This window comes from Molossus molossus, unplaced genomic scaffold, assembly GCF_014108415.1.
Source record: "Molossus molossus isolate mMolMol1 unplaced genomic scaffold, mMolMol1.p scaffold_m16_p_2, whole genome shotgun sequence".
In the NCBI taxonomy this organism is placed as follows: domain Eukaryota; kingdom Metazoa; phylum Chordata; class Mammalia; order Chiroptera; family Molossidae; genus Molossus; species Molossus molossus.
In genome coordinates, this window is record NW_023425355.1 from 80,617,583 (window position 1) to 80,627,429 (window position 9,847).

Below are 9,847 nucleotides of genomic sequence, written 5' to 3' on the forward strand. Positions count from 1 at the left end.
CCACACCCTCGCCAACACTTGTTGTTTGATGATTTGTTGATGGCGGCCATTCTGACAGGTGTGAGGTGATACCTCATTGTTGTTTTAATTTGCGTCTCTCTGATGATTAGTGATGTTGAGCATTTCTTCATATATTGCTTAGCCATTTGTATGTCCTGTTTGGAGAGGTGTCTATTTAGTTCCTCTGCCAATTTTTTAACTGGGTTCTTTGTCTTCCGTTTGTTGAGTTGTATGAGCACTCTATATATATATTGGAAATTAACTCCTTATCTGATATATCATTGGCAATTATGCTCTCCAATACAGTGAGTAGCCTTTCCATTTTGATGATTGTATCTTTCGCTGTGCAGAAGTTTTTGAGTTTGTTGTAGTCCCATGTGTTCATTTTCTCCTTTGTTTCTATTGACTTAGGTGATGTATCAGTGAAAATTCTGCTATGTATGTCTGAAATTTTGTTGCCTACACTTTCTTCTAGGATTTTTATGGATTCATGAGTCACATTTAAGTCTTTTATCCATTTTGAGTTTATTCTTGTGTAGGGTGTAAGTTCATGGTCTAGTTTCATTTTTGTGCATGTAGCTGTTGAATTTTCCCAGCACCATTTATTAAAGAGGCTGTCCTTACTCCACTGTATGCTCTTGCCACCTTTGTCAATATTAATTGAGCATATTGCCTTGGGTCCATTTCTGGGTTCTCTGTTCTGTTCCACTGGTCTATATGCCGGTTCTTGTGCAAGTACCAGGCTGTTTTGATGACAGTGGCTTTGTAGTACAACCTGAAATGTGGTAATGTGATCCCTCCCACTTTGTTCTTCTTTTTCAAGATTGCTGTGGCTATTCGAGGTCTTTTTTGGTTCCATATAAACTTTTGAAGTACTTTTTCTAATTCTGTGAAGTATGCCGTTGGTATATTGATGGGGAATGCATTGAATCTATAGATTGCTTTTGGCAGTATGGACATTTTAATGATGCTAATTCTTCCAATCCATGAACAGGGTATGTGATTCCACTTTTTTACATCTTCCTTTATTTCTTTTTTCAATGACCTGTAGTTTTCTGCGAATAGATCCTTTATTTCTTTGGTTAAGTTTATTTCTTTGGTTAAGTTTATTCCTAGGTATCTTAATTTGTTTCCCACAATGGTAAATGGGATTGTTTCCTTAGTTTCTCTTTCTGTGAGTTCATCATTGGTGTATAGAAATGCCATCGATTTCTTGACTTTAATTTTGTACCCTGGTTCTTTGCCAAATTCATTTATTAAGTCTAGTAAATTTTTGATGGAATCTTTGGGGTTTTCGACCTATACTATCATGACATTTGCAAATAATGACAGTTTCACTTCCACCTTTCCAATTTGGATCCCTTTTATTTTTTCTTCCTGTCTGATTGCTGTGGCTAAGACTTCCAGTACTATGTTAAATAAGAGTGACGAACGTGGGCATCCTTGCCTTGTTCTTGTTCGTAAGGGAAATGCTTTTAGTTTTTGCCCATTGAGTATGATGTTGGGTATAGGTCTTTCATATATGGCCTTTATTAGGTCTAGATATAATCCCTCTTCTCAAATTGCTGAGCTTTTCTATCAGAAATGGATGCTGGATTTTTTAAAGGCTTTTTCGGCATCTATTGATATGATCATGTGGTTTTTATTCTTCATTTTATTTATGTGGTGTATCACGTTTCTTAATTTGTGAATATTGTACCAGCTTTGCATCCCTGGGATGAATCCCATTGGTCATGGTGGATAATTATTTTGGTGTATGGCTGGATCCGATTTGCTAGTATTTTGTTCAGGATTTTGGAGTCTATGTTCATCAGGAATATTGGCCTGTAGTTTTCTTTCTTTGTAGTGTCTTTTTTTGGTTTTGGAATTAGAATTATGCTGCCTTCATAAAATGAGTTTGGAAGTCTTCCTTGGTCTTGAAGTTTTTGAAATAGTATGAGGAGAATGGGTGTTAGCACTTCTTTGAGTGTTCGGTAAAACTCCCCCATGAAGCCATCCATGCCTGGGCTTTTGTTTACTGAGAGAGTCTTGATCACATCTTCAATTTCCTTTCCTGTTATTGGTCTGATCAAGTTTTCTATCTCTTCCTGGTCCAGTTTTGGAAGACTGTGTGTTTCTAGAAATTTGTCCATTTCGCTTAGATTGTCGAATTTGTTGCCATATAATTGTTCATAGTAGTTGTTAACGATCTCTTGTATTTCTGTGGTGTCAGTTGTTCCTTCTCCTCTTTCATTTCTGATTTTGTGTATTTGGGTTCTCTCTCTTTGTTTCTTGGTGAGTCTAGCTAAGGTCCATTAATCTTGTTTATCTTTTCTGAAAACCAGTTCTTTGTATCATTGATCCTTTGAATTGTTTTTTTCTTTGGACTCTATGTGGTTTATTTCTGCTCTGATCTTTACTATTTTCTTCCTTCTACTTGCTCTGGAATTTTCTTTTTGTTTGCTCTCTAGTTCTTTAAGTTATGAGGTTAGACAGTCTATCAGAGATTTTTCTCGTTTCTTGAGGTAGGCCTTTAGTGCTATGAACTTCCTTCTCAGAACTGCTTTCGCTGCATCCCATAGATGTTGTGTTGTTGTGCCTTCATTGTCATTGTTTTCCAGGAAGTTTTTTAATTTTTCCTTCATCTACTCAGTAACCCATTCATTGTTTAATAACATGCTATGTAGCTTCCATGTGTTCAAATGTCTTTGTATGTTCTTGCAATTGATTTCTAGTTTCGTGCCATTGTGATCTGAGAATTTGCTTGATATGATTTCAGTCTTCTTGAACTTGTAGAGACTTAGTTTGTGCCCTTACACGTGGTCTATCTTTGAGAATGTCCCATGTGCACTTGAGAAGAATGTGAACTCTGTAGTTTTAGGGTGTAATTCTCTGTAGATATCTAATAAAGCCATTTGGTCTAGTTCTTCATTTAGATTTTTTGTTTTCTTGCTAATTTTTTGTCTAGAGTATCTATCCAGTGCTGTCAGCGCGGTGTTGAAGTCTCCTGCTATGATTGTATTGCTATCGATTTCTCCTTTGAAGTCCTCCAGAAGACTTTTAATATATTTTGGTGCTCCTATATTGGGTGCATATATGTTTATCAAGGTTATATCTTCCTGTTGGATAGATCCTTTCAATAGTATGTAGTGGCCTTCTTTCTATCTAGTTATAGCCTTCATTTTGAAATCTATTTTATCAGATATGAGTATTGCTACCCCAGCTTTTTTTTCTTTCCGTTTGCTTGGAAGATTTTTTCCCATCCCTTCACTTTCAATCTACGTGAGTCTTTTGTTGTGAGGTCGGTCTCTAGTGAACAACATATAGATGAGTCATGATTTCCTATCCAATGAGCTACTCTTTGTCTTTTCATGGGGGCATTCAATCCATTTACATGTAAGGTGATTATTGATATGTACTTATTTATTGCCATTTTTGTGTAGTGTGGATATATTTTTCTTCCTATTTTTCCTGGTAATTACAACAGTGCTTTTAACATTTCTTGCAGTGTTGGTTTGGTGCTAATGGATTCCCTTAGCCTTTTTTTTTTTTTGTCTGAGAAGCTCTTTATTTGACCTTCCATTTTGAATGATAGCCTTGCTGGGTAGAGTCGTCTTGGATTCAGATCCTTGTTTTTCATGACCTTGATTACCTCATTCCCTTCTGGCCTGTAGGGTTCCTGTTGAGACGTCAGCTGAGATCCCTATGAGGTTTCCCTTGTAGGTAACCTGTTGCTTCTGTCTTGCTGCTTTTAGGATTTTCTCTTTGTATTTAATTTGTGGCATTTTAATTACTATGTGTCTTGGTGTGGGCCTATTTGGGTTCTTCTTATTTTGGGCTCTCTGTGCTTCTTGAACTTGAATGCCTTCTTCCTTCACCAAATTAGGGAAGTTTTCTGTCACTATTTCTTCAAATATATTGTCTAACCCTTGCTCATTTTCTTCTTCTTTGGGGACTTCTATGATGTGAATGTTATTATGTTTCCAGTTGTCCCACAGTTCTCTTACGCTGCTTTCCTGTTTTAAATTATTTTTTCCTTTTGGTTTTCTGATTGGTTGATTTTTTCTACCCTATCTTCTAATTCACTGATCCAGTCCTCAGCTTCCTCTACTTTGCTATTTAGACTTTCCAATGTGTTTTTTATTTGTGATATGTCATTCTTCATTTCTTCTTGGTGGTTTTTAATTTCCAACTGGTTGATTTTCAACATTTCTATGTCTTTACTCATGGTGCTCATGTTCTTACACATGCTGTTGAGCTTTCTCAAGATCATGTCTCTGAATTCTAGTTCTGTTACCTTGCTTAACTGTACCTCATTTATCTCATCTTCAGTAGAGTTCTCTTGTTCTTTCCTTTGGCTTTTGTTTTTGTGTTTCACCATTTTGGCTATCACAGTGGGCTTTGGAGCGTGCCTAATTTTCCCTGTGTGTGTTGGTGTTCTGCTTTTTGTGGCTCCCTGTGTTTGGATGAGCCAGGGAGGCCCCACTTTAAACACCACTGTCAAGTCTTAACTTTCCTGGTTTGAGTTGCTAGCCCAGGGAATTGTAGTTATCCTCTAGCTTTTTTGCCTGGAGGCTATTAGTAACAGTCACTTGAAGAACCTTGGTTTCTGAGTTAACTGATCAACTCCCTCAGGTGCTCAGTGTATGAGGATTTACAGAGGGTGGTGCAGATGCTGGTTTTTAATGGGCCTCAATTAGCATTTGAATGGCCACCAGGTGGGGTGGAATCTCTGAGGGAAGGGCCGCCACCTCTCCTCAGGGCCCTTGGATGGAGTGAGATGACCACAGTCTTGTGTGGCCGTACTCAGCAAAAGCTCTGAGCACCCTCCAATCCCAAACGTCTCCACACAGTTCCAGTCCAGTCCCCCCCCCCCCCCCCAGGTGAGTGGCTGCTGCCAATTTAGCCTCTGTTCGGGCGCTGCACCGTGGAGCTGCCTGTGACTTTAACCTGAGGGCACGGCTCCCAGCTAAGGGCGGCCTAGGCTGCAGCAGCTCCCAGCCAAGTGTGTAGCACCCAGCCAAGGCGGCTTCAGGTCCCAGCGGAGGCAGCTGTTGGAACTCCCAGCCGAGGCCACAGGTCCCAGCTGAGGGCGCAGCTTCCAGCCAAGGCCGCTGTCCCAGCCAAGGTCATAGCACCCTGCCGAGGTGGCAGGACCCAGCCAAGGTGGCCACAGGTCCCAGCCAAGGCAGCTGCTGGTCCCAGCCAAGGCCCCAGGACCCAGCCGAGGGCGCAGGAAGCAGCAGAGGCGGCCACAGGTCCCAGCCTAGGCGGCTGCAGGTCCCAGCTGAGGCCGCAGCAGGTCCGAGCCCAGGCTGCTGTGGACCATGAGCGCCTGACCCCCTCTAACGTCCTCACAAGCCTACCAGGATTGAGTCAGTGTCCCTGATTATGTGGTTCTCCAAGCTGCCTTTTGGTTGCCCCTTCCTGATGATTTGTCTTTATTTTTGTTGTAATTCCATTTTGGTCCTGGGAGATGGTCTATGTAGCTTCCATTCACTCCGCTGCCATTTTTTTTTCTCGCGATGTTTCTTAATTTATTTTTGTTACAGCTGTTTCTCCCTTTTTCCCCTTACACACCCTCCTCAGGTTCTCATCCCCCAATCCCCTTACCCTGCTACCAGATTATTGTCTACGTCCATTGGTTATGCATACATGCACATAAGTTATTTGGTTTATCTCATCCCACCCTCCTCCTCTGAGATTTGTCATTCTGAAACATACTCCTTTCTATGTCTCTGAGTCTATTTTGCTCATCAGTTTATTTTCTTCATTGTATTCCACAAATAAGTGAGATCATGTTGTATTTGTCTTTCTCTGATTGGCTTATTTTGCTTAGCATAATGCTCTCCAGGTCCCTCCATGTTGTCCCAAGGATAAGAGATCTCTCTTACAGCTGCATAGTGTTCCATTGTGTATATGTACCACAGCTTTTTTATCCACTCATCTATTGATGGACACTTGGGCTGTTTCCAGAACTTAACAATTGTCAGCAGTGTTGCTATGAACATACGGGTACATACAGTGATACCTCGGTTCTCGAACATAATTCGTTCCAGGAGGACGGTCGAGAACCAAATTGTTCGAGAACCGAAGCAATGAAACCCAATAGGAAATAATGGAAACTGGATTAATTCGTTCCAAGCCCCAGAAAATGCCTATTTACTGGCCTAATTTGTATATAATATGTAGAAAAACATAAGTCTCAACAAGAAATAAAAGTGTACAGTATGTCTAAGGGTTAAATTCAGTGTAAAGCGTGACTCTCTCCACAAAGCGTAACTCTCTCCACAAAGCGTGATTCTCTCTCTGCACTCACACTGATGACGCAAGCAAGGCGCGCTGGGCCGAATGAACGCCATTCGGCTCAACTTGGCTCATCTCGGAAGTTCGAGTTCCAAATATTTGTTCGGATTCCAAGACAAAAGTTTCTCGAATCTCCTGGTCGAATACTGATTTGGTCGAAAGTCAAGGCGTTCGAGAACCGAGGTATCACTGTAGTAGGCGGGATCATAATACTGCATATCAGGTTATACTACAAATCCATTGCAATCAAAACGCATGATATTGTCACAAGAACAGGCATATAAATCAATGGAACAGAACAGAGAATCCAGAAATTGACCCAAACTATTATGCTGAATTTATATTTGACAAAGGAGGCAAGAGCATGCAATGGAGTAAAAATCATCTCTTCAATAAATGGTGTTGGGAAAATTGGACAGCTACATGCAAAAATATGAAACTACACCACCAATTTACACCATACACAACAATAAATTCAAATGGATAAAAGCTGTAAAACCATAAAAATTCTAGAACAACAACAACAAAAAAACATACAAAGCAACATTTCAGATGCTTTTCATAGCCGAATTTCCACCAATATATTGACTAGGACAAGAGAAACAAAGGACAAAATAAGCAAATGGGACTACATCAAATTAAAAACATCTGCACATCAAAGAAAACCAGTATCAAAATAAAAAGGGAAACCACTGTATTGGAGAACACATTTGCCAATAATACCTTTTTTTTTTTTTTTTTTATCTTCACACGAGGACATTTTTCCATTTTTTTGTTGTTGTTGTTCAGGTAGAGTGGGGGGGAGAGAGAGGAACAGAGAGAGAGAGAGAAACATCGATGTGAAAGGAACACATCGAGTGGCTGCCACCCACACGACCGACCAGGGCCGGGGACAAACTGCAACCGAGGTACACGCCCTCAGCGGGAACCGAACCCGGGTCTCTCAGGACCGCAGGCCAATGCTCTAACCGCTGAGCCAAAAAGGGGTTAATTTTCCAAATATCCAAAGTACTCGTACAACTCAACAAAAGAAAGACAAACAATCCTATTAAAAATTGGGCAGAGGACATACAAATGGCCAAGAGACATAAAAAATACTCTCAAAGTCACTAATCATCACAAAGATATAAATTAAAATGACAATGAGGTATTTATTATCTCATACCTGCTGGAATGACTATCATCAATAAATCAACAGACTACAGGTCCTGGAGAGGATATTGAGAAAAGGGAACTCTACTACACTGCTGGTGGGAAAGTAGACTGGTGCAGCCGTTATGGAAAACAGTATGCAATTTCGTCAAAATGTTAAAAATGAACTGTTGTTTGACCCTGTGATCTCACTTCTAGGAATATGTCCTAAGAATCCTGAAACACCAATCAGAAAGAATATATGCACCCCTCTGTTCATAGCAGTGATATTCACAATAGCTAAGATCCAGAAACAGCCCAAGTACTCATCAGTAGATGAGTGGATAAAAAAGCTGTAGTACATATACACAGTGGAACATTGTGCAGCTGTTAAAAACAGATGGATCTATTACCCTTTGAGACAGCTTGAAGGGACCTGGAGAATATTATTCTAAATGAAATAAGCCAGCCATAGAAAAAAAATGTATCACATGGTCCCACTTATATGTAGAATGTAATGAACAAAATAAACTGGTATATAAAATAGAGCCATAGGCATGGAAACATGGAACAGACTGAAGACTCTCAGAGGGAAGTGGGGAGGGGAGGCAGAAAGAGACTAACCAAAAAACTTATATGTATATATGCATTACTCATGGACACAGAGAATGTGGTGAATGTCTGAGGCATGGCAGGAACTGGATGGAGATGGGCAATGGGGGGGGGGAGGGCGTTTGTAATACTCTCAACAATAAAGATTTTAAAAAATGCATCACTCTCTGACACACTATATACACTTGTCTGCTTAGCTGTCTTTCCCACTAGAATGTGATCTTCATGAGGTTAGAGATTTTGTTTTGTCCACTGCTATACTCCCAGTATCCTAAACAGTACCTGACATAGAATGGGTGCTTGGTAAATTCTTGGTGAAGGAATAAAGGGTGGAATGAAGAAGGGATGAAAGGAAGGAAGAATGACAGAAGGAAAAAAGAAAAGGGAAAAGAAAAGAAATTAAGTAAGAAAAACTTGACAGATCATCTCAGTTAAATATCCCAACACTTCACACCCAGCAGGAGTGGCTCAGTGGTTGAGCATTGACCCATGAACCAGGAGGTCACTAATGTGAATCCAGGTCAGGGAACATGCCTGGGTTGCTGGCTGGATTCCAGTGGGGAGCATGCAGGAGGCAGCCAATCGATGTTTATCTTTCATTGATGTTTCTCTCTCTCTCCTTCTCCCTTTCTGGCTCTCTAAAAACAAATCAGTAAAACATATTTAAAAATAAATAAATAAAGCCCTGGCCAGTTTGGCTCTGCGGTTAGAGCGTCGGCCTGCGGTCCGGAAAGTCCCGGGTTCGGTTCCCGCTAGGGGCGCGTACTTCGTTTGCAGTTTATCCCCGGCCCTGGTTGGTCGTGCGGGTGGCAGCCACTCAATGTGTCCCTTCACGTCGATGTTTCTCTCTCTCTCTCCCTTCCTCTCTCTCCCTCCACTCTATCTGTACAAAAAATGGAAAAATATCCTTGGGTGAGGATAAAAAAACAAACAAAAAATAAATAAATAAATAAATAAATAAATAAATAAATAAATAAATAAAGATCTTAACACTTCTGTAAGATAGATAATATTATTATTCCTATACCAGCCATAAGAAAACTGATGTCTAGAGAGGTAACCAACTAGGTCAAGATCACACAACTTACAAATGACAGAGCTGAAACCCAAAACAAAGTTGCCCATTCTCTTAACCTTCAGGCTTCACAGATTACATTAACACAAAAAAGGATTTTCTATTAAGCTCAACCAGGGTTGTGTTGTTGAACTGAAATAGTTTTCAAAGCCATATTGGGAAAATTGTCATGAGACCAAATTTATATTGAACAAATATCTGGGTGTTTTTGAAAACATGCCTGGGCTTTATTACTTTCATGTGTAAAATGCTATGTATGGAAATTAGTTTCTCAGCTGCCTTGTCTCTCTAGCACATTTTGAACCCTGCTTGGATATATAGTGAAATGCTTGCCTTCTCCACACACAAAACTCCAAAAGAGAAGTTCCTCTATTAGTCTGTGGGCTACAGGATAGTTAATCCCTGGCATTTACTCCAGTTTAAAATAACATAAAAAACAACAACAAAAATGGTAATTGTGTGTAATCTAAACAGGATCCTCCAACTTAAAAAAGAAAGTTGTTTTATTCGTCTCTTAGAGAGTTCAAAAGGAAACTATCAAACTAAACTATGTAAGTATACAGACAATATAAAAGCAGTGTTTACATGGTTGAACCTTCCCTTCAGCCAACATTGTGGAGCATTCACTGTGTAAATGTCTGGGAGACTAAGTTAAAGAAGACAAGATTCTTGCCTTGACCTCACTCAAAACATCATAAGATGGGAGCATCTCATGTGTGTGTGGCCTGTCTTTGCATAAGTATT